Source organism: Xenopus laevis, chromosome 1L (assembly GCF_017654675.1).
Source record: "Xenopus laevis strain J_2021 chromosome 1L, Xenopus_laevis_v10.1, whole genome shotgun sequence".
NCBI lineage: Eukaryota > Metazoa > Chordata > Amphibia > Anura > Pipidae > Xenopus > Xenopus laevis.
This window is the reverse complement of record NC_054371.1, coordinates 37,713,255-37,738,113: the sequence shown is the minus strand read 5'-3', so window position 1 is coordinate 37,738,113 and position 24,859 is coordinate 37,713,255. Positions and strand designations below refer to the sequence as shown.

The 24,859-nt window shown below is 38.9% G+C and overlaps 1 protein-coding gene across 2 annotated transcripts in view; it reads left to right on the top strand.

The window, feature by feature from the left end:
• Positions 1 to 268: 268 nt before the first annotated feature.
• Positions 269 to 24,859, top strand: part of rbm47.L (RNA binding motif protein 47 L homeolog) — a 71,542-nt gene continuing 46,951 nt past the window's right edge. Inside the window, exons 1-2 of one of the 2 annotated variants that reach the window (XM_018229255.2) lie at positions 269 to 400; positions 1,185 to 1,391. The gene's annotated coding sequence lies outside the window, so the exon portion shown is untranslated. Of the gene's footprint in view, positions 401 to 897; positions 1,392 to 24,859 lie in introns of those variants that run through there. The other variant, XM_018229249.2, reaches the window with a different exon arrangement.

The window sequence follows — 24,859 nt, the reverse complement described above, 5'->3', positions numbered from 1 at the left end:
AAATATGTGCTAAAATATGTGATAAATGTGTTCCTTCCAACTGGTAAATAAAATTTGTGGAATTACAAGAAGCTCTAACGTTTATATGCGTGTGTGTTTATGTGTGTCACCCATTTGTTTACTATTAACACGGCAGTGTGCAGGGTTCAAGCCGCCCCACTTTTAATTTATTTATACTTAGTGATTTAGTGAAGGGTGGGAAAGTTATCATTGTCTCTGGGCTGTGCCAGATAAGGACAAGGTTAAAAGTAGGCTGGACTCAAGCTGAAAAACTGGTTTGTCTCCTGTTCCCCCTCTTTTTTTCTAATAAAGAAAAAAATGATCCTTTTAGTCGGAAAAAAATGTAAGACACTTCTACATCTACTGGAAACCGGGAAGGACATGCCTGTTGGATTTCACGGTATTTTATCTCTTTTTCTTTCATTGAGTCAGGCGTTCCAAACGCTGCCTAGCTCCTGAGCAAGTGTGCCCAGCATTTGCCTTGCACTCATGTTGTTCTCCTGTCAGGCAGACTGAGCAGGCAGGTTGGGGGAGGCTGATAACATCTAAGCAAATGAGAGACACAAAGCAGGTGTCTTTGGGAAAAACAAGGAAAGAGGAAAAATGGCAAATGTGTCATTGTTAAACGCCTATTTGTTTCCCCAGCATCTGTTTATCAGCTGAGTCAACCACAAATGAACAGACCATGGGGAGACCTTTTTCTCCTTTGTAGCGAAGGTATCTGAACAGGAATGTTGTACTGGCCCTTGGCCAGTAAAGGCTCACTGAACAGGATAAAATTTCAATTTGGATGTGCGGGAAGTTGCTTGTGTTTGTTAGGAGTAAGATTCTGGTTTGGTGAGTTTAAGGGCAGGGAGTATACCAGGCAGAGACAGCCTTTCTGCTGAGAGTAAAAAGGCAAAAAAAAGAGAAAGAGAGAGAGAGAACGAAACCAGTTCTGTTACAGCCTAAAAAGAGCACTTTGCTTTTTGCATATGTAATTAGACCACTTCACTCCTTACAAGATTTAGCCAAATTAGTGCAGGCATGTTTTAAGGGTCCTCATACTTTTTTTTTTTTGTCTTGTCAGACTCCTCTCAGCCCCTGCTTAGTAAATTTGTTGGAATGTTCAGCTTTTGTTGAGTCAGGATTTAAGCCCCTTTGGACCTGCTAATTGCAAGTTTGTATGCTGTGCATTTTTTTAGTTCTCCGCATCAGAAAAAGAGAGAGTGAAATCTAAAGGGAGGCTTAAGACGGAAGGATTCAGTTGCTATAAACAACAGGAGGTGTTCGGCTCGGCTACTTGAAAGTAGAAGCAAAAGAAGGTGAATAAGTCATTGCAGACCAGCAAAGAGAAGTTTCCAGTGTCAGAAAAGGGGACAGTTTGGACCTGTAGCCCAAAGTAACATCAGGTAAGGCACTGTAACCTACCTGGTTTTGTCAGCAGGCATTTTTATAACAATATTGTTCATTTGAACAAACACAGCCATGTATAAATAGAACTTGCTGGAATTATTAAGACATTTATACTGTTGAATCTATAAATACCTAAGCATGCCATGATTTCTTGTTTCTTAATATGGTGTTTATAGATATAATTATGACATCATAATTATGTGACATTTTTATAAAGTTTTGGGACTCCTAAAAGTGTTTTTATAATGTCACTTTTAGCTAAAATACAGGCTGGAAAAAAATGTAATGTTAACAAGATTGCTGGACTCTGGCGCAGGAATTAAACATCAGATTCTAAACTTGAAAAAACGTATAGATATAGCAACAAATGCACCTGTTGTTGGGTTAGTGACACTGTTATATTTTGGTTTCTAAAAATTCAATATTTAAAAATAAAATTTCAATATTTAAAAGATCCTTTCATGATAGGTGCTTAGCCTGCTAAAATTTATTGCAGCCTGGAAATATCTACTATAGGCAATAGATAAAGCCTATTGAGTCAAATCACCCTGCTGGTTATAATGATTTAGTTGTACGTAATACTGAATTTTACAGGCAAAGTTTCAGTGGGTGAGAACAGAGTTCACCGCAGTTTGCCAGAGGGTAACTCCACAACTCTATTGATTTGTATAAATTTTTTAGAGCATATATATCATGCTCTGGTAAATAAGCCCTGAAAAACCCTATACAGGCTAATATATGACTGTAGAGTTCTATTGTGATGAATTCTGGCTTCATGGATCTATGTATTATGTGGACCGTGATGGCCTGAAAATATTTACAGTTGGTCTTCATTTAATTTTTTTTGTTCTACAGATTGGCATTTAAACTGTTAGTTCTTCAACTCTAAAATGTGACATTTAGGGGTTATTTATTAAAATCCAAAAAATTTTAGTGGAAAAAAACGATATTCGAGATTTATTATATCCCAATGCTGCATAAAAATGAATTTGAAAATCTGCCATCTCAGACCTGTCAAGGTCCTGTATAAGTCAATGGTAGCGGCACCTATATCAATTTGGAATTTTCCTGTTCTGCAGTGGGTTTATTCCGAAAATCCAACTTTTTCATGGTTTTCGGGAAAAAAGCCCGAAAAATGTGAGCAATTTGTGAAAAACCCCAAAAAAGTTCAAGCAATTTGGGTTTTTGCACAATTTTATCGTGTTTTTCCACAATCCAGTTTTATCAAGTTTTTTTTTATTAATAAATGAACTAAAATTGGGCATCGGATTTTAGTAAAAAAACACCTTAAACTGCAATACTGTAGCTCTGGTCACTGACCCTATAAAACCTTGTGGTGGATTGAATGTCAACCTGCAACAGTCAGTAGCACTTAATTGTTCATGTTGGGGAAAGGCAAATAACTCAATAATTACCAACTGCAACATTGCTGAAATACAACTCAGATAATTTCATCTGCAGAAGGCTAAACTTTTTAGGTGGATTTGCATCTTAGGTTAATTGTTTTTTATATTTATCTATTCAATGGAGGATAGTATGAAGCACATTGTGTATTAACTACTTGTTCTAGCCAACACACAAGTTGCCTTCCCCTATTACGTGTGTAAATCCTGCGTGCTCCTGGCCTGTGTTTACATGTAACCATTTGGAATGATAGGAAAAGTTGAACGTGTGCCAAAGGCAGCCTATCCCAGGGACATGGTAGCTTGTGCATATTCAAGAAGAACATGGCTCTTTTATATCACTGATATATCTCTGCACATGAATAAATGTACTGTTCGTTGAAGGATAATCACCAGCGCAAATCACTTCTGTTTACTTTTTAGTTAGAGATGCCCTTTAATTGAACCATGTGACGCAACACTTTCTGCCTAACGAGATTTCGATTTTTAGCAAAGTTCCGATTTTATCCTTCAAATAAGGACACCTTTATGAAATTTATTTTTTTCCATGACATGGAGTATTTAGATCATTTACTGGAGAGTCAGCAAGCAAAATTAAAAAGAGAAGGGTGGAGAGTTGCTGTTTTTTTCTCCAATGTTCCTTGCTCTCTAGGCCCGGAATTTACTGATTGGGCACCCCTAGGCCATCACCACTCTTCACCCTCCTGTCCTCTTCCTCTTCTTGTGCATGAACAATTGTTAGTCCTATCTCGTCATGTCCAGAGCATTGAGGACTGGCACATGGGAGATTTAAAGAATTAGCAAATATCCCAACATCCACGTGCACATCCCTTATCAGTGCATCTTTTATTAGGTGTTAGAAGGCACATTGAGTGCCTTGTACCAATGTTAAGTATAGGGCTACTTTGCACAAGTGAATTATGCACCTAGTGTTAGATATCCTATCAAAAGTACTCATAAGGGTGTAGTAAAGCTTCTATGTATAGGCTGGCTGCAAGCAATTTGTCTGTCGCAGACTAGTGGGCAATATTTGCACCCGTTAGCATGTCTGGTATTAATAAATCATCCTATCCATTTCATTATGCATGAGGAGTGCAGAAACTGATTATACCACTGGTATGGCATCCGTTATCCGGAAACCCTTTATCCAGAAAGCTATGAATTACGAAAGGCTGTCTACCCTAGACGCCATTTTATCCAAAAAATCCAAATTTATAAAGTTGATTTCCTTTTTTCTCTGTACTAATAAAACAGTAGCTTGTACTTGATCCAAACTAAGATATAATTAATCCTTATTGGAAGCAAACCCAACCTATAGGGTTTATTTCAAGTTTACAATAAATACATCCTAGTAGAATTAAGGAATGAAGATCCAAATTATGGAAAGAACTGTTATCTGGAAAACCCGAGGTCTCGATCATTCTGGATAACAGGTCCCATACTTAAACAAAGGGGTCCTTTGTTAAGATGGAGCAATGACAGCACATTGAATGACTTTTGAACAGCTATAACATTAAAGTTAATATTAACAATTCATTATATTATGATCATATGTTGTATGATATTTTTATATGTAAAACCCAGGTTATCAAAAATGCACCCCTGGGCCATCTGAATAAAAAAAAGGGAAAATATAAAAAGGCAGATTTGTGGCTTCCCCATCTACTGAGTCATTTGCACACCACAGGTATACTAATTCCTTTTCTGGCTATGGTTTTGTATATAAATAGTTTACATGAAAACCTCTGTCTCTTTGCATCCAAAATGAAGATATATTAGAGTAGAAGTGATAGCATAGTTTTATTACCTGCTTACAATATAGAGGAAACAGGATTTAAACTGGTTATTTTAACGGGCCTCCAGATGTGTGTTTTACCTAGTGGAATTCCAGAGACTTGTGCCAATAGTCCTCCAGGTGAGATTACTGTGGGTTGTGCCATGCGGTCTTCATCTAAAATGTTCTGTGGCGAAATCCCAATAGGTTGTGTCACACAGTTCTACAAATAAGTATTTCAGTGGCATGTACAACATGGTCCTACATTTGTGAGTTTCTTGATAGAATGACAGTTGCCTTTTCCACATATTTCTAGAGCAGTCCTACCACTGGTTGTGCCACACAACCCTACAGCTGACAGTTCCTGGGGCAGTTACAACTGGTTGTGCCATGCAGTTCTACATCTGAGAGTTTCTGGTGCAGTTTATTAATTCAGAACAGTCCTACAGCAGTGTGGAACACCAACCGTCGGGTGCAGGCTGCTTACCCCACTTTAAGGGTGACCATGTGATCCAGAAAATTCAGGCTGCTGCACTCCGATAAGCATATTACGTGCATGTGTGTGATACAGATCGATTAGTGCATTTTCCAATCCTATGCCATGCACATTTGCATAATGTGCAAGCTGGGCCACGCGCTTATTACGCACCTGACTGTTACCCAATATGGCCGCCTGCAGCTCCTTCTTGATGCAGGGCACAGAGTGCTCAATAGGGGACTTTTCAAAGATAAATACTATTATTTCTCCTATCCAGAGTGTGGATTTAGGTGATAGGTGCCCTTTAAGTTTCCCTGTGGAATTATATCTTGATACATCATGTCTTGCAGATATCGGATTCCTCTAAACAAAACTGTTTAGCATCACTGCTTAAGTTTAGGCTTTTGTTTTGTTTGCCCAGGAGAGTAGCTGGCAAATTGTTGGGATTTTCCAGTTATATGTAAATTCTGTCTGTTGTCAATATTGCCTCTAGCATTGCTCTGCTTGCATTACTTGCATCAAAGGCATTCTGTCACATATGCTGAGAAAAAAACCTGCTTTTAAAGGGTGGTTCACCTTTAAGTTAAGTTTTAGTATGTTATAGAATAGCAAATTCTAAGCAAATTTTCTATTGGTTTTCATTATTTATGTTTTATAGTTTTTGATTTATTGTTGTTGCTACTTTTTATTACTCATCTTTCTATTAAGGCCATCTTCTATTCATATTCCAGTCTTTTATTCAAAGCAATGCATGCCAGACTGCTGAAATTGCAAACTGGAGAGCTGCTGAATAAAAAGCTAAATAACTTAAAAAACACAAATGATAAAAAACAAAAACTGATTGCACATTAGGGTAAGCAAGTCATGCAATGGGAAGGGTAAGGAAGTCATGCAATGGGAAGTGTAAGCAAGTCATGGAATGGGAAGGGTAAGCAAGTCATGGAATGGGAAGTATAAGCAAGTCATGGAATGGGATGGGTAAGCAAGTCATGCAATAGGAAGGGTAATCAAGTCATGGAATGGGAAGAGTAAGCAAGGCATGCAATGGGAAGGGTAAGCAAGTAATGGAATGGGAAGGGTAAGCAAGTCTCCTGAGCTTATTGGTTTGGTAAATGTATTGTATATAAAGCTGTTCTAGAAAACTAGCATGGGCCAACACTGTGTCCTTCTGTGTTTGTTCCTCATCACTGCAAATACCCCATATCGCAATCAATGTACATGTCCTTTGATGCAGGTCGATTGCTGCCTCTGTTAGATACACAGAAATGACTGGAAATTAACTCCTGACTAAGGGATATACTGCTTTCTCTTCTTCCCACTGGAATCAAATTCTTGGGGAATGTGTAAGCCATTCCTAAACTGAGTTTGAGAGATTACAATATAAGGAGGTGTCATTTTGTGTAATATCGTCACTCTCCTCTTTGGTATTTTTTTTACAAGAGCCACCTGTTCATCTGACTGTATGTTTGTATGTTGCAAGGTGTCCATGCATGGCAAAACTTTGCAGTTACACAGTTAACACACAGGGGAAATTAATATTTTTGTGATGCATATTTAAAGTGTATCAGTAAGGCAATCTCTGGCTACCCTGCAATAACTGGCTTTTTGGATTAAAGGACACTGTAATCATGTTTCCATTTTTTTATTCATTCCTATTGTACAGAAGGTTTTACTGGGCAGTTTTGGCATAATTAGATAGCAAAATAGCAAATTCATGTTAATTTCATGTAAATAATTTATATTTTATTTAATTCACTAAATAATGATTTTCGCTCAAGCTCAGTCTCTTCTGCTTTCATAGCTGCCTTTATGATTAACAGAACATTGATTCTGATGTATGTGTATCCAGAATCCCCACCATAAAGCAAGACTGCTGGAAACAGAGTTTAGGGAAATATACTTTCGTAAACAACTATGTGGGAGACTACAGTCTTTGAACTACACTACTGTATACAAACTTGTGAATTATTTTAGACATTTGTAAAAACTTTTAGTTCTATCCAATGTATTTGATTATATTTGGTATAGGCAACTTTTTAAATAGCCATAAAACAAAACTACAAAATTACTGTTAGATTACCTAGTGTTAGGCTACTTATAAATTCCTTGTTCATAGAAAATTCTTTTGGCATGTGTTCCCAAACTAGGGAACTGACCCTCCCAAATTAGGTGAATGGGTGATTATAAATTAGAGGAACATTTGAGACAGGCACTTATTTTCTAGTGTACAGCTAAAGGCACATTTGAAATTTATTATGGAATCGACCTGAGAACTTGAATTGAATTTGAATCAAATTCGATTCTAATTTTAAATCTCGGTTTAAGTTTGTTCTCTGAAAAAAACTCGAATGTCAGGAAGGTTGCAAACAACTCCAAATTGATCCCTGGACCTCTCCCATTGACTTTTCGGTAGGTTTTAGGTGGCAAATATTCGAGTTCTTTCTCCGGAAAAAAACTTGAATGTCAGGAAGGTTACAAACAACTCCAAATTGATCCCTGGACCTCTCCCATTGACATTTCAGTAGGTTTTAGGTGGCAAATATTAATTTTTTTCCCCCCGAAAAAAAAATTTTGAAGGTTGCAAACAACTCTAAATTGATCCCTGGACCTCTCCCATTGACTTTTCGGTAGGTTTCAGGTGGCAAATAGTCGAAGTTGTAGGTCCAGAGTATGATAAATCTGGAAAATCGGATTACATTTTTTTAAAAAAAAAATCAAATTTCCTAGTCGAATTTGACAATTTTGACCATAAAACATTTTAAAAGCTCGTATTTCTATTCGAATTTTCAGTTCGACCCTTGATAAATATTAGGGATGCGCCGAATCCACTATTTTGGATTCGGCCGAACCCCCGAATCCTTTGTGAAAGATTCGGCCGAATACCGAACTGAATCTAAACCCTAATTTGCATATGCAAATTAGGGGTGGGAAGGGGAAACATTTTTTACTTCCTTGTTTTGTGATTTCCCTCCCCACCCCTAATTTGCATATGCAAATTGATTTGGTTCGGCCAGGCAGAAGGATTCGGCCAAATCCTGCTGAAAAAGGGCGAATCCTGGCCGAATCCCGAACCGAATCCTGGATTCGGTGCATCCCTAATAAATATGCCCCCTAATGTCACAAAGGGCTGAAACTCTGCCTGCTGAAAAAACACAGGCCAAGAATCAGCCCCTTACCTTGCCTACACTCAGATCCCAGCCTAGTGCAGGCACACTTGACAGATTTTAGCGCAAAAATGCAAACTCTCGTTTTTTAGTGACGCAATCCACTCCGTGTGACTGCACCTAGGCTGATGCAATGGATCCGGTGTAGGCAAGGTAAGGCTGATTCCAATAGATTTGCTATAGATAGGAAGCAGCTTTTGGAGATCACACTCTTCTAAATATTGTACTGCATTGGAAAAGATTATTTAGTCTGGTTCTTGGATTTACCCATTTCTGTATGTTGTGAAAATACACTGCAGCGTGGCAGCTTGTGCAATTGATATTCCTCTGAGGCATAGGGAGATAAATTGTGTATGTAAAATAACCTTGGCAGTAAGCGTGTTTTTTTGCAATGTTTATTATATTTTGTTTTGCAACCCTTGTCAACAGTTCCAGATTTTACCAAGAAAGAAATGAGGAAAAAGCAGAAATTGCTTTAGGAGGAAAGGTGACTCTTTTCTGTGATTAACAATAAAGCACAAAGAGCAGTATTAGCCTTGTCCTTGTATCTACACTATTTTAAATGGTGGAGGCCCTGTTGCTGCACACCTTAGGCGGATGTAACTGAAGGAAAGAGTAGGTGGTAAGGGCACTATCTGGCATTCACTGGTGGAGGATCCATCACGTGTGCCATTATGCTTAACTGAATTATTAACTATAGTTTAGTCTTCTAAGGACCAGGTATTAGCTGCTCGTGTCAGGTGACCAGCAAACCCAGTGTGACACAGTGCTATAAACAATATAATCCCTGTGATTATAGATAGAAGTTCATTGTTCTTGCCATTGATCTTCATGACCCGTGCTTTGACATAAATCTGTCTGGAATCTCAGTCACAAAGCACAGCTGAATTGCTGCTGTGTTGTTTTGTTTTTTTTAAAGAAATCTTTTCACATGACTACCATAGTACGTGGTTCAAATGAATTCACATTTAAAGGAGAAGGAATGGTGAAATCAGCAAGGACTACCAAATGTTAATTAACACCCCCCCAAGTGATTATAAACACTAACCTGCTGGTTAATCACTAGCTGATCACTAAGTTGGTACATCTGTTAGTAGTATGGAACCTGGGCCAGTGCAGTTTTCTGCTGAGTGAGCACCATGGAGCAAAGTTTCTTCCTTCTTCACACCAGGTGTGCATGCATAGCATCGTGATAAGCCGACAAAGAGAAAAAAAGCCGGCTTTTAGCTCTACTGTGCATGCAGTGGCCCGGGGCCAATAAATAACGAAGATGACCTCTCCATGGTGCTACAAGGTGCCATAGAAAGTTAGTATTTAGTGGGCTGGTGGGGAATGTCTGGGCCTCTTTGTGGGATGATTGGGCCTCTGTGTACCTGAAATGCCAGAACTTGGCTGGGGTGCTAAGAGACTATGGGGAAAATTCGCCGGCGTAATTTCGCTAACGAAGGAAATAGACTATAGCAGTACTTCGCTCCCTAACGCCTGCTGAAGTTAAACTCTGGCGAAGGGACGTAACTACGCAAATTCATTAAGATGCGGATTTTACTGAACGTTACCTCTTGCGCCAGACTTGACTTCGTCAGCTCAGACCAGGCGAAGTGCAATAGAGTAGATAGGACTTCCTCAAAAAATACTTGAAAATTTTGAAAAGTCCCAAAAAACAATATCGCAACTTTGCCAGCGTTCGGCGCCCTGGACGTAACTTCGGATTTTAGTGAATTAGCGATGTCCTGGCGAATCTACGCCTGGCGAAGTGTTGCAATGTGAGCGAAGCCGTCGATGGCGAATTTTCAGAGGTTGGTAAATTTGCCCCTAGGTGACAAGTATTGTTCTCCTAAAATAGCTGAACAATAAAAAAAATGAATGAATAAAAGGTCTCAAAAGAATAAGTGATAACTCACCACATAGAGGAGGCCTAATTCCTTACACCTTGCTTTTAACAGGGATTGGTTCATTTGCCGAGTCATGTGATTTGACAATTGGATAATTGATTTGGTCTTCTGATACGTGCACATTTGTTTAAATACGAGGTGTAGAGTCCTGTATAGATAACCAATGACTAAGTGGCAGATTTACTATAGGGCGAATTGTCGCCAGCGGCCGCTTCACAGCACTTTGCCAGGCGCAAATATTAGCACTTCGCTAATTCACTAATAGTTTGCACCCTGGGCACCGAACGCTGGCGACTTTTCGCTATTGATACTTCGTTAAGTGTGAGCATTTTATTGCGAAGATTGGCTAGCGTTTGTTAATGCCTAGCGAAAAGTCGCTAATGATCTTACGCTTAGGTCAATTTGAATAGTTAAAGTTGTATGGACGTCTTTATTAGAGATGGTGAAAATGCTTGAAGTGCCCACTTTTTATTATAAATGTCCAAGGAACCTTAATAAAGACAAAAGAGATCATATAATGCCCTAAACATGAGCCCACTGTAAAATGGATGTTTCCTGGCTTTCAAATGTCTGGGGGAAAATGTTAACCCAAAAAGGTTCAAGTTAGGACTTTTGCAGGCCATCCCGCTTAAAAAAAGGAAAAGTTGCCAGCATTTTTTCAACTTTAATGTATTTTCGACAGACAGGATATGATGTAAGTGACCTTACATCACCTGGTCTGAGGTGGCGAAGTCAACTCTGTCGAAAGAGTTTGCGGAGCCACGAGCATTCGCCTGAGCAAAAAGTCGCCTGGAGATGTCTGTTAGTGAATTGGCGATGTCCCTGCGGATGTGATTTCTGGAGAAAAGTTGCTAGCGTTAGCCACTTTAGTGACTTTAGTAAATCTACTAAGTGTTTGTTACACGAAGCGCGTAAGGCTGTACATGTGGACATAATAAACCTTTTCTACTTTATTTAAATTGCCTGGTGGATGAATGCTTTCATTTTAAGTTTTTAGGTATAGTTCTCCTTGTGAACTGCCACTGGTACTATGATGCTACTTATACAGCTGAGATGAATTGTTGGTACTTTTGCATTGCAGTTGTTATGTTATGTGCCCTACACATTGTGGGGCCGATTGGACCTTTTTTTTGCGTTTATTAGATACAACTCTGGAGACAGGGCATGAGAAGAAAGTAATTGGAATGCAGGGTAGGAAAAAAAGAGCCACAGTAATACACGTGTTCTGGTTCAAATCATGAGCTAAGGCCACACAAAATGCATAGTTTTCAAGCAATTTATTATAGTCTGCCATAACCGTCTCTCCCTGCCTTTAACCTGAAATATACTGTGGGAAAAGCCCACTTGACTGTTACAGAGGAACATGAATATCTCTTTTTGTTTTGGTTTTTCTTTAATAGTTGGTTTTGGGTACACCTAGGCCTTGCCAAGATCAGGGGCATCTTCTCAGTATCCTATTGAAAACAATGCATGCTTTGTGCACTTAAGACTGGAGGGTTCAGTGACACAGCAAAGTCAATGGAGCACTGAAACCTCCTTATTAATGCTTAACCTGACTACCTGAAACCTGTGCATTCTTCTAACCCTGAAAAGCATGCTGCGGCTTTCTTTCTGTTTAACTCTCTGGCATAGGACCCTTTATTTTCCACAGCACCAAATACTACTGTGAAGTGGAAAGTGCAGCTCAAATTATCTTGCGTTTGGAGCTCTCTTAAAGGAGGGGAAAAACACATCAACCCTGAGATATGTCAAAATAGAAACAATGTGAGAATGAATCAAGTGGAAACAAACATGAATCTGAGCAAGTGTTCTACAGACAGGGGACTTATCAAAGTTTAGCTCATAACCCGTGATTCTTTATATTCCCTTTTTTTTTGTTTAGTGCGCAGGAATGTTGTGGTGTGTACATAATGCTGATCAAGGTTAAAGTCTGGAACTGAATATCTGCTAGCAAAATTTACGCTCCACAATAAATTGCAGCTCGCTGCTTAAAGAAGAGTAAATGCTTCAGATATTTTGGGGAAGTGAATGTCACCGGTTTTCTGACACAGATGAAATGATAGCAATATGCATCCCAATAAAGTCATGCAAAAAATAATGTGTGATGTGTGTTGAGCAGACAGTCCAGAACAATTTATTTGTATCAGGAACATTGGTCAGTTTGTCCTTTGGCTGTGCTTAAAAATTTCGGTCAGGCAGGCTTGAAGTAGTGATAATATCAGTAAGTGTATTTTAAATCTGGCCAACCAAGGAATCCTTTTGGGTCTGTTGTGGAGCTGCAAGAACCGGAGACCACTTGAGGTGGAAGGTGTATTTGACACAACATCCGTGGATTCTGAACTCACAAAGAGTCAGTGCCCCAAACAAAGAAATCACAGAGTTTTTATAAACTTGGGAACCTATGACATAAGAACTTACAGGTGTAAAAGGGCATTACCATTGCGAGAGCATAGAGATATCGCTTCAAAGCACAGAAAAACAAAGAACTGCCCAAATAACCAATAAGATGGTTCTTCCTCAAGGTCAAGGTACTATTACCAAGGCTAGCTTGAGAACAGAATCTATCCAAGTCAGGGGGGCTCCCAGGGGGAATCTGCATACACAGAATTTAGTTTTTTTCCCACTTTTAACTCCACATTTGCTATATTTTGCTCTGAAATGACACCTTGTTTGCCTAACCAACAATCTTTTCCACAACCCTTTCCCCTTCTGTAATAAAAGGCACTAAATTTGCCCAAGAGTTATAACTAATAGCTACCAATAACATGTTTGCTTTTAAACATATGACCAGTAAATGCTTTGTGCTGATTGGTTGCTATGGGTTACTGGTCATGGGCAGACTTTGTGTCTTTTATTACATAACCCTTCTTTTTCTTTTATCTTTTCTGGTATGACCAGTTCTATTATGTGACATAGACATAATCATTAGGGTGCACCTTTAGTTCTGGTAGGGATGGTTTTTTCTGTAGTTGGTGCACCTGTTAACATTCGTGATAAGCTAGACTGGCAAAAAGTTTTTGCCACAGATGGGAAGATCAAAAGCCATACAATAGATTTGTGGCCTGTCTAGTAGGAAACACAAATTGAGCAATAAAGGAACGGTAATAAAAGAGTAACTTAGAGAATATTTAAAGCCTTTTTAACCAATGGTCATGGAGTTTCACAATTATCAGCTAAACAGATTTACCAAAGTACCTGGTCATTCCGTATCTTAATGGGATACGGAATGGCAGTGTTCTTTATTTATGGCCAAATATAACCGAGAGCACATGGCTTTCTTTCCATATATTTATTATTTAGTCATGTTGGAATATTATTGCATAACGGCAACCTTGCCTGTGTTTTATGCCTTATAAAACACTGCATACATTTGTGGTGCTATATAAATACAAGCATATGTACTGCTTGTATGTATGCACTCTATTGTATGTAAATACCACATTGAATTTGTCCTGTGTATTCCATATAACTGTTCCATATAACATTTCAAGGTGTTGTATATTAGGAACAAAACCCTTTTATATACTCTTACCTTCTAATATCCAACTGTACATGTAGGCCTTAACACATTTCTAAGGTTTGTTCTGCTTTTTTTTTTTTTTTTTTTTTTTACTAATACCTCCTTAGATTTTAAAGACCAAAGAGAATCACTTAAGATTATATTAGTGATGGTAACCTTTAACATTTGTCATATCCTAGAGTTCCTTCCCCCACCTAGATACACACCCTGAAAGCAACTGAAAAGCTGGCAGATGCAGTTCATTTGAACTGCAAGTCCAAATCCAAAAAATGCAGCATTTGGTGTTTCAGCTGTTGCAGGACAAGATTCAGAAGAGTCTGGAAGGAGATGCTGGGTCTTGTGCTGGTAGCTTGACCACAATATCAACTGACCATGGCATTTAATGTAATATACAATCAGAATCGATAACCAACAGAGCTGTCACATGAGAGCCACAAAATCCGCAATCACGCAGTGCAAACCGGAACCAGTAGTAGTCAGACCAGATCTTTTACTGATTAACCAAAAGACAGCTGCATTGATTCAGGCTAAAACAACACAATCTAAGACTACTGTACCAAGAACCAACATGAAACAGGTGTAAAACACACAATGTATCCAACAGACTGGCCATTCCTTTCTGTACTGAGCAGTCTAAGCCAGGTACAGGCAGAGTGAGTGTGACTTTACTTACCTCTCCCTCTTCATTCTTCAAGCTCACGTGTTGCACATGTCCTTTTGGCTGTTAGCTTTTTGCCTATTAATATAAAAATGGCAATGCATGTTTGATGTCAGAAAGAGATATTTAGGAGGCTGGAGCCATGGTGTTGTGTAGTCTTTGCCATATAGTAATCTTGTTTGGTTCTGTGCAAATATTCTTGCAGCCTTGGGCAAATCTGCTCAGATCATGCACTCATCTTCGACTTTCCTCCTTGCGCAGAGCTCACTTGTCATCATTAGGTAGGGAATTGTGAAGCTCTCCTTTCCTACTCGCGGAGACATCTCTGCAAAGTGTAGGGAATAAAGATGTTTTCTGTTCCTACTTACTGAGACTATCGTAGACATCACTTTAAAGTGCAGGTAATTGTGATGCTCTCCTTTACTATTTGCTGAGACCTTGGTGGTCTTCCCTTTATTGTGCAGGTAAGTGTGTATAGGCCATACAGTGTAACACTGTGTTGTTATTTCAGTGAATGATATTTAACTCCGATAAGTACTTTCATTGTATGACTATGTAAGCACAACGATTAATCCCAGAGCCCTAAACTGTGCGAATGTCTCTGAATAACCTAAGCTGTGCTTTTTTTCCCACATGCTTTTATTTTAATTCCAGCACACCGAGTTGCTTGAAAATCCAGTTTCTCTCTGACCTCCCTCACCCAGTTGTTGCATTGTTTTCAGGATATCCGTATAGGAGCGCAGGTGTGTTAGTTAGAAGCACAGGTGGCTCTGTTTGAATTACTGTTGTGTGCATGTGCTTCTGGTGGATATCCTGAATATAGGTACTGCTCTGGGGTAGTCAGATTGGGAAACCTAGACTGTGAGAAGTAAATACTATATATATATATCAGAATTAAATTTAGAATTAAAATTTAGATTAAAAATCTAATGTGTGAATTTTGACACCAAACAAAATTTGAGAATTCAAATTTACTATTCAACCATTACTAAATTTGCCCCTTAATGTCAAAGTTTTGCTTGGGATTCTTTATTCTTTCTTTAAGTATGAAGGCTGCCATTGTAGAACTGTCTGAGGCTACTGCATTTAACTGGATTTTAAGACACAACTAGGCATAGGCAGCAGAAACACCTACCTAGGGTGCAAGTATTTTTGGGATTCTGCAATTCCAAAATGCAGATGTATTGTAGTATGCAAAGTAGCACAGTGACCACACACACCACTAGACTGATCTGTGACCACAAATATATTCCATATGGATAATGATGTTGTAGGGCTGTGGGGATGTGTCTTTCGTGCAAAGGTCTTGGTTTTGCTCTGAAAACTAGAAATAATAAAGGAAGGAGGGATAATTGTTTTATATGAGTAGTATTTTGTATTGTTGTTCAAGAAATCATCCAAGCTCCTCTTAAAAGCCATTGCAACATCATCTGGCAGGGCAATTCACAACCTCACTGTCCTCACTTTAAAGAACCACCTATGCTGCTATAAATGAAAGTTCTTTTCCTCTAGTATAAAGGGGGGGGGGCTCTGGTTTGGTGATCCTTTTTACGGGAAAAATGGTCCCCTCGATATCTGTCTATTAGGCCCTCTAATGTAATTATGTCCCCTTGCAAGCATCTTTTTTTCCAGAGAAAACAGACATCTTGGTATCCACAAAAATCCCCAGATTCTTCTTAATTTAGGAAACCCCCAACACACTGGCAAACATTTGCATTTATATTATTTTTGCCAAAGTGCATAACCTTGCATTTATCAACACTGAATCTCATTTTCCAGTTTGCTGCCCAGTTTTCTAGTTTAGTCAAATCCTTCTGCAAAGTGGCAGCATCTTGCATGGAATTTATATTGCACGATTTAGTATGATGAGCAAAAACAGAAACATTACTTTCAATGCCCAACTCCAGGTCTTTAATAAACAAGCTTAAGGCAGGAGTAGAAATGCTTGGCAGTTTCAGATGGACAGCTCAGTGCATCCTAGGGGATTGTGCTGAGTGCCAAGCTCTGCAACCTTGCAGAGCTTGATTTTGCTCCCTGTAGCCTACTGGGCTCAAGACTTTTATATAAATATTCTAGACTAGAGGTTGGTTTTCCGAATGTGTTCTGCTGCTGCTGCCCCCCACCTTTTAGTTATTAAGAAGCATACAACAAAGCCATGTGCTAAAAAAAGCTACATGGGTTTGGATATGTCGGTGCTGCTAGATCTTGTAATTTTATGAATTTTTGTGAAGACAGCCTTTTGTGCTCTGTTGCCCCTTCATAACACTCCCAATGTCTGTGTTTGTCTCTCAATGCCACTCACTAAATGTCATGGGTTTTTTTTCCTACGGGGTACTAGTGTTCAATTCAGCTCAGCAGCAGAGCACTAATAATCATCCAAATCATTAATCCCAGCCACAATCCACATTAACTCGGAAATAATTATTTTTGTAACCAAGTAGTAATGAAAGTTCTTACTTAATAAAAATTACAGACCTTAAATCATCCCATGCTGTCAATCTAAGAACAGTCTAGGTGTCTGTTGTCATTCCATGGGACATCGATCTTGTCAATCACATGTATGTATTTTTGCTGATGACATGAAAGGCATAGAGCTTTAGAGTCAATGTAAAATATTTCTGGAGATAAATTACAAATATTAATATCTCTTTTAGATGAGGCTCAGTGTAAATAAATGCAAGGTTATGGATTTGCAGTTGAAGCATTTGCAAATGTTGTAGCTAGTCCTTGCATGACAGAATGGAAGTGATTGAGGTTCGATGTAAGGAGGTATCATCTTGGCTTGTTGTTCTTTCTAGGAAGAGAAATAGAGGCGCACATTGACTACCAGAAGTCATCTGCTGACAGATCAGGAATTATTTATTTTTTAGCAATTTAGTTCTGCTGACATTGTTAGGCAATTCAAGGTTTTCTTGCTTTCATCTTGATCAATTAAAAACTTAATAGGAATTCTTTCAGTGAAGCTTTGATGGACATGTCTTTCAAGATCTACAATAATGCTTCTCTGTCATGATGCCACGGGTAATAATAAGGGTGTGCACTAATTACTTCTATTTGTGATCCCTGCTATTTTAGGGTGGATTGATAGCACTCTAGAAATTCAAAGTGAGTTTCAGGTGCACATACTAAAGTGTGGTTATGGATTAATGCATTGATTATGAAATTGGTAGAACACTCGCTTGCGAGATGTTTGTTAGTTATAAATTTAATAATTCCAGAGACTGGAATATGAATAGGAGAGGGCCTGAATAGAAGAAGAATAGAATAAAAGTAATAATAACAATACATTTGTAGCCTTACAGAGCATTTGTTTTCTAGAAGGGAGTCAGTGACGCTCATTTGAAAGCTGCAAAGAGTCAGAAGAAAAAGGCAAATACCTATAAAATATAAATAATGAAAACCAATTAAAAAGATGCTTGGAATTGGGCGTTCTATAACATAATAGTTACCTTAAAGATGAACCACCCCTTTAAGTTGAATTTGCATGTAAGTTGAAACATGTACATTTACTTAAATGCCACAAGACAGATGTCTGTTCTAAAATAGTATTTATTTTTACCTTGCTGTCCTCTGCAGTAGACAACACATGCCAGAGGGGATTGGGGCAGGTGGGTTATTAAAGCTAAATGCTAATAAAGGCCAAGCAAACCATAGTATGTTACTGTAACTGACCCCGCCTGTAAGTGTGAGTTGTGTTGGGTGTATGTAACTCGAGGACTCCCAGTACAATGATAAATATTTTCATAGCTGGAAATTAAAAAACAAAATTACGAAAAGGTAATCTAGGGGTAAAATGTAAAATGTTTTCTATCACCTTTTCTGATTCCTTCCAGTTATCCATAGCTAGCAGCAACAAGTGTCTTTCACTTTCTCTCAAGCCTTTCCATACCATAAGAGTGGGTAGAGTTAAAATATTCATTTTCATACACTTAAGGGATAAAACGTTTCTTTCTAGCGTATTGCACCCTATTGATAGGGCCATATTTTCACATTCTGGGCAATTTATCATGATGAGTGAACTTTAGCTGATCTGTTTTATTAGAGAGCAAAGTCACCCATGTGCCTCTAGAACAGGGGTAGGCAACCCGCGGCTCCGGAGCTTCATGCGGCTCTTTATCCTGCTTGCTGCGGCTCAGTTTTGCGACTTTGCCTGTCACGTCGTCTATACAGCCCTCGCACCTGCTGTCGGCTTCTTGAGTGTGCGACCACGGTAAGCTAATGGTTATAGCTTACCGCGGTCGCACACTCAGGAAGCCGCCAGCAGGTGCGAGGGCTGTATTGACATCCCAGGAGTGACAGGCAAGACTGAGCCGCAGTATGATGATTCATCATGGTCCTTACCGTGTTCACACACTCAAGACAAGAGAGAAGCCTCCAGAGTCCACCTGCAGCAGGTGCAGAGAGCCCTCGCCTTTAAACAGATGAGAACACTAGCATTTAATAGGGCTATTCAGTGTTAAATTTATTTTGTAGGACTACACATGCACACTGCACTTTTGTTTGTTGTATTCTGTTGTTGTAACAGTTAAAATTAAAAAAAGGTTAAAACTTTTAAAAGTTTATATATGTTTTGCGGCTCCAGACTATTTTTCTGCTCTAGAAGATGCTGCTGGTCCCCATCCTGATTGTGGTGGGTCTTCATGATCCACTTTAATACAGTGATAGAGTTTCCTATAGTAGACAACCGTAATTAAAATAAGGTAAATAATTTTAAATCAATTTGTGGGTGCCAGGTGGAGCCATAAACTGAACATGGTTACCAAGCACTGCTGTAGAGAGAAAATAAGGCCATAGACATATCTGGCAACACTCATGCCTTTCCTTGTTAGAAAGAAAGCTCTATAGTTCCTCTCTAAAAGCATTCATAGTCTACTTTGCAGTATTGGTAAAACATAGATGTTTCTCCCATTATTGTCTTCTTTGTGAAGCTGAAATGTATATTATAATGCCCCGTGAGAAAAACAAAAAAAGAGAAGGCCAAATTTCTGGTTTAGACTAGGATTTCTTGTCTATCAATTTACAGACACTCCCAGCATTCTTACAGCAAAAAAAATCTGCATCTTAGAGGGTAATTTATTTTTTGAAGTTACTTAGAGGCATCATTTCCCACATTTCTTTATATAACATTTATTTCTGCTAGATGGCACACTTAAAATAATCTTATGCAGTATCAACTTGTACATGTATGTACATTTTTGCAGTTTTCTGGAGAAGGGCTCTCTCTGTAATTTGGATAAATCATTTAAACATTAAATTACCTCAATAGAATTGCCACCAATATGGACTCATCCAGCTTAGTTTAAGTTACTTTTTGCATTAGAAAGAAAAGGTAAATCATGTATAAAAATTATAATTGTTTGCTTAAAATGAACCCTATTGGAGATTGCCTTCCCCTAATTGGGAGTGTTCTGATCCCTTGAAAATTGATCCCATGCCCGTTATACCTGTAAATAAATGCTCTAATGTTGGTTTGGGGAGGTTTTGCTTCCCCAAGCCGTCATTAAAATTTGTCCATGCCCTCATACTTTACAATAGGGTACATGATTCCTGAAACCGGTCCACTGAAGTAAGATACAGACTTGGGCAGCCAAAGTAATATCCACTTTGTTCCAGGCCCCAAGGTAAAAAAAAAAAAATTAAATGAAAATACTAATCTCTTTATCCTTGTCACACCACTGTGGTGCTATGCAGTAATACACTGAGGAATTTTCAGAATCAAGAATTTGGGGACTTAACCGTATCACTGCCTGGGTGGGCAATAATTGAAGTCTGAACATATATTATAAAGGAGTCAGTTGTGGCTGCAGCACACATACTGCTCAATAATGTAATGGATTCATATTACCAATAGTTTTCAAAAACACTATTATGGATATTACAAAGGTTTTTCCCCTCCAAAACAGGTTTTCAGCCGACCCACAATTGTTTGTTTTGAAGTATTAGGTGCAATTGTGGCCAACGCAACTCGGAGCTGGTGTTGACATTTTCTCCAGAGTTTCTTGAAAATGCTGTATTATGGCTAAAAACCATGGCAAGATGCAGCTGAAAATTGCACTTTGCACATTGTACTGCATTCATAAATGCCCTTTTCTGTTTTTCTAATGTAGGTACTAACTTACATCACTGGACTTAACGATAGCAACCAATAAAATATTTTCTTTAAATTCCTAGTGTAGAATTTTAGTAGTGGGTAAAGCGTATGAATCTCTTTAATGCTCAAAAAGACATTTCTGCTCAATTACACATTTCATGGGGCTCATTCACAATGCTTCATGCAGTGCGCAAACTGGAAAAAAAACACCTACAGTCCGCCATTTTTTTGCACTTTGCCTACTGCTTGTGGCACTGTGTATATAGTCGCAGCTGTTTTGACGTGCAGAGATCTAGAGACTGCTTCTAGAATTGAGCCCTAGCTGTATTTACCCGTGTCGATTCCTGCATTTATCAATGGCAGGGTTTTGGGCTGACAGAGGAGCACAATTTCCCATGAGCCTTAAAGTGCCCTGACTGCCATGACCCTAAGCCTTTAGGGCCTTTCTTGCTGAGCCGCTTTAGCAGAATGGGCATTGTCTCTGTAACCTTTATTCTCTTTCTGTTTCCCAGAATTTCAGTTTTGCTTCGGATTTGTAGCAGACGTGGCACAAAGCATCAGGAAAGAACAGCTATGATATCTGTCAGTGGTGTGAGATAGACGTTTTCAGCAAAAGTTTTCAGCATGTGAACCATGGATGTTCATGTGAGAGTTGTAGTTTAACAAGAGCTGGACTTCTAACTGAGTTGAGAAGGAATAAAATAAGAATTAATTCAGAGGCAAATTCTTATGTGCAACTTTGCATACTGTGGACATACTTTGTTTAGGCAGCTGTTATTGAAGGGCAAGTACAGCCTATTTTAAAGTTATCAGATTGGGGCAATAAAACCCTGTGTCCTTCCGAGCATGCCTTTGGCCTGTGTATGGTACTAACCAAAAGGCCCGAAGAACCAATATCAGCTAAACATCAGGCAGGTATCAGTCTGGCAGGTTTGATTTTTCCCCTGTGGAACTTGGGCTGCATCTGCACGTTCATGTCCTCCAGCCTACATAGTGGCAATTAAGATCCAATTGTCGACCCGAGGATCAATCTGATCTTGGCCACCTCAAGATAGGCATATACAGGTCTGGACTGAAAGTCAAAATAGGCCCTCACATTCCAAGTACACAGAGGTCCAAATAGTCCTCCACCAGCCCACTAAATAGTGACTATGGGACCTTACAGCAGCCCCTCTGGCATTTGCCAGAACGCACAGATTGCCAGTCCGGGCCTGGGCATATCGGTGAAAGATCTGTCTGTACTAAGAAACACTCTGGTGTGCCATTACCCTAAGACCCAAATTGGCAGGCAACCCCCAGTGACTAAAATTACTACTTACTTACACTCCACTGGGGTCAGCAGATTTCAGTAAGCTCCATGACTCAAGTGACATCACTAATAGCCAATTACAACTTATAAACTCTCTAAGCACCAAGTATAAAATACATTTTATTATCTATTAGTTATCCAGGCTTGGGTGCGTCGTATTACTGGGTCGATATTTAAGATGAGGCATAATGATGAATTAGCCATTACTTTAGCTCTTATTTATGAATTGTAATGAACGCACATCCAATGGAAAAATTTTCTGAAATGCTAATATTTGCATCACAGGGTGCTTTATTTCATGCTGCAGTGAGGATAATGTAGGGAGATAGTGTGAGCCGGTGCAAAGCTGACGTTGTGGCACCAGGGGAGGGGAGGGTGGACTGGAGGGAGGTAGGGTGGGTGTATATTGTATTTGGATAGAAATGAATACAGGCTTACAAAAGAAACAGGTTTTTCAGTCTGCCAGTGGATCTTATATATTTACAGAGTGTATTATGCATTGCACAATGTCCGTTTCACATACAGTAGGGACACGTAGCATTGGAACAGCTTGCGCTCCGGTCTAGAATCACCAATGAATAGAAGATATGAATAACATGTCAATGGATTTGTTTTCATATTTATTGTTCATAGAGTAACCCCTTCCCTTCTCACAGGAACCAACAACGCAGGTACTCAAACCTTGTCCTACACTGTGTAACACTGGCTACTCACTGGGACACTTAGGGTTATTTACTAAACTCTGAATGCAAACATCACAAAAAATTTGATCTTTTTTTTCATAAAATCAGACTTTTACATTTTTTCACGGAATTTATTAAACCCCCGAGGATGGGAAAGTCAGAATCTGAAAATCCGGCATCTCAGACCTGTCGAGGTTGCATATAAGTCAATGGGAGAAGTCCCAATGATTTTTTGATCTGTGCTGGGTTTCGTGCAATACCCCAATGTTTTTGGAGTTTTCGGGTGAAAATTCCGAAAAAAATTTGAAAATCCGATGAAAAAAATCCGAAAAAATCGTGAAAATCTGATATTTTTCCCCCTCAAAGCAAATTTTCAGGAAAATGTAATACAGGTATAGGATCCCTTATCCGGAAACCCAATATCCAGAAAGCTCCGAATTACAGAATGGCTGTCTCCCATAGACTCCATTTTATCCAAATTTTTAAAAACGATTTCCTTTTTCTCTGTAATAATAAAACAGCACCTTGTACTTGATCCCAACTAAGATATAATTAATCCTTATTGGAAGCAAAACCAGCCTATTGGGTTTATTTAATGTTTAAATGAATTTCTAGTAGACTTAAGGCATGAATACCCAAATTACGGAAAGATCCGTTAATCGTAAAACCCCAGGTCCCGAGCATTCTGGATAACAGGTCCCATACAAAAAGCGTTAAAAATCCGAGAGGATTTGATCAGAGTTTGTAGCAGAAATGATAGCGATAAATTCGGACTTTGATGAATAACCCCCTGACAGTAGAAGTTTTTGTATAATAGATCCCACACCTGTACAAATAATGCCTTAATTTAGGCACAATGGACTGCTTTTCTGAGGGGGATATATGAATATTTGTGTATTTATTAGGATTTCAGTGCTTAGTTTGTATTCATTTCAAAACAATCTCAGCATGCAATTGTGAAATTTACTGCCATCTATAACGAACACATCTGAAGTTCTATAATCCAAACTAAATTACTTTAGGGCCTTTCAAGGAGAGCAATATTTGTACAACTTTTTTTAATTGATCATAAAGATATACTTAGACTTAGCACGTATGCAGTTTAGTTTGTACATCAAAAACTCTAGCGGCTGAACCAATGATTGCTTTAATATCAGCTCGGTGCTTTACAGAGATTATACATTATTCACATCCGTCACTGCCCCAGTGGAGTTTACAATCCATGGCCCCTATCACATTCACACACAGTAGGGCCAGTTGAAAGGAACAATAACAACCAAATATTTTAGTTTTTTAAAGTAATGAAAATATAATGTACTGTCATGCTGCACTGGTAAAACTTTTGTGTTTGCTTCAGAAACTCTCCAATAGTTTATATAAACAAGCTGCTGAGTAGCCATGGGGGCAGCCATTCAAATCTGCAAAGGTAGAAAAGGCACAGTATACACAGCAGATAATGTATAAACTCTGTAATATACAATGGGATTCTTCAGACCTTATCTGATATCAACTGTGTGTCCTCTGCTTGAATGGCTGTCCTCATGGCTACACAGCAACTTATATATAAACTATAGTTGTGTTTCTGAAGTAAATTCACCAGTTTTACCGGTGTAGGTTAACTGTACATTATATGGACATTCGTTTAAACCACTTTCATTTTTGGGTGTAATCGTTCATTTAACCTGCCTGTATGTTTTGTGGAGTTTGGGAGGAAACCCAGGAAGAACATACTCCTTGCAGATGGCAACAACATATAATAATGTAACACCTCAGATTTTTACCATACATTTCCATGACCAACACTATTATTAGCGGCTACTAACCATACCTGTTTGGAACTCCCAATACTTGCAGTATCAGGAAATTTTAATAAGCGGATTAACTGGAAAATAATATGTTTTTGTGTACATGTGTGGCTCTATAATTTATTAGGCTAAGGCCACACTAGGCGATAGCGCCGCGATTTGACTCGCGGCGACTTTTCGCCACGACTTTTAAGCCGCAATCGCTGGGGAAACTTTTGCGCTGGCGTCTATGGGGAATCGCGAAAAATCGCCAGCGTAAAAACACACGCGGTGATCTTTTCTCTACTGTCGCTCGAAATTGCCTCGCTAGGCGATTTCGAGCGACAATAGAAAAAAGATCGCCGCGTGTGTTTTTACACTGGCGATTTTTCGCGATTCCCCATAGACACCAGCGCAAAAGTTTCCCCAGCGATTGCGGCTTAAAAGTCGCGGCGAAAAGTCGCCACGAGTCAAATCGCGGCGCTATCGCCTAGTGTGGCCTTAGCCTTAGGGGTTATATCACCAAAAAAGTTACTTATCAGTTCATTATTATTATTGTTATTTTGTTTAATAGATTTATTAGTTTCAGTGGCACTTTTCAGTGATCAGAAAATACAGTTTTTATATAAACATATACAGTAAACACATACGTATAGTTACCTTTAGCATGTTAACAGCATCCTAAGGATACACATGGATTATTCTGTT